Here is a 787-nt window from a genome sequence, read left to right as displayed (position 1 = left end):
CATAATTCTATAATAATCATATTATATAAAAAAATACTACTAAGGAAAAGTTTAAACTTGGCATATCGTATATATCTTTTTTATAAGACGAAAAGAAAAAAGAGAAATGGCTATGAAGAGTGTAATAATAACATTGCTTATTATTGGAGTAGTTATGTGTTTTGTTTTCGCTGAGTCTCATGAAATTATTCTCAAAGAGTCTTCTACTCCATCTTATTATACTATACAGAACCCTAGAGATGTGGATAGCATCATTCCAAATTTGAGAAAATGTATCAAAGATTGTATAAACAGTGGAGGTGGAAAGGGATGGTTGATGCAGTGCGTTGATCATATATGCTTGGACAAGTTCCTACCTCTCTAGTACTTTCAAAATGGTAAGTATTTAAGTTGTTAAACAATCCTTTCCAAGTTTAGATTATGTTATAGGAAGAGTTTTATATATATCGGGAATACTGGTGTTTCAGTTATTTTAACTGTTGATCTAAATTATAAAATATATATATAATATATATTAATTAAAATCAACGATTAAAATAACTGAAACACTAGTGTTTTTGGTACACTTGAAATTTTTCCTATCTTATATACATATTTGCTGTTAATAAATTCTCTACCGTTTTGTTAGGTAAAAAAAATTATTGAATTTTCGAAAAAGCATATAAGGTGTTCAACTATTCATTTATATGACACAAACAGAACTTTAAATAAATCATAAAACTAAAATAGCTCTAAATAATATGTGAAATAATTAAAATACTTTATAAAATTCCTTTAAGTCTTAAAT

The 787-nt window shown here is 25.9% G+C and overlaps 1 long non-coding RNA gene across 1 annotated transcript in view; it reads left to right on the top strand.

Moving 5' to 3' along the window:
• The window catches only part of LOC107634114, a 1,247-nt gene continuing 485 nt past the window's right edge, over positions 26-787 (top strand). Inside the window, exon 1 of the long non-coding RNA XR_001618770.2 lies at positions 26-377. This is a non-coding gene — a long non-coding RNA (uncharacterized LOC107634114). The remainder of the gene's footprint in view (positions 378-787) is intronic.

The sequence above is a fragment of the Arachis ipaensis genome, chromosome B03 (genome assembly GCF_000816755.2).
Source record: "Arachis ipaensis cultivar K30076 chromosome B03, Araip1.1, whole genome shotgun sequence".
Taxonomy (NCBI): Eukaryota; Viridiplantae; Streptophyta; class Magnoliopsida; order Fabales; family Fabaceae; genus Arachis; species Arachis ipaensis.
The sequence above is the reverse complement of the archived record's forward strand: the minus strand, read 5'-3'. Positions and strand labels throughout refer to the sequence as shown.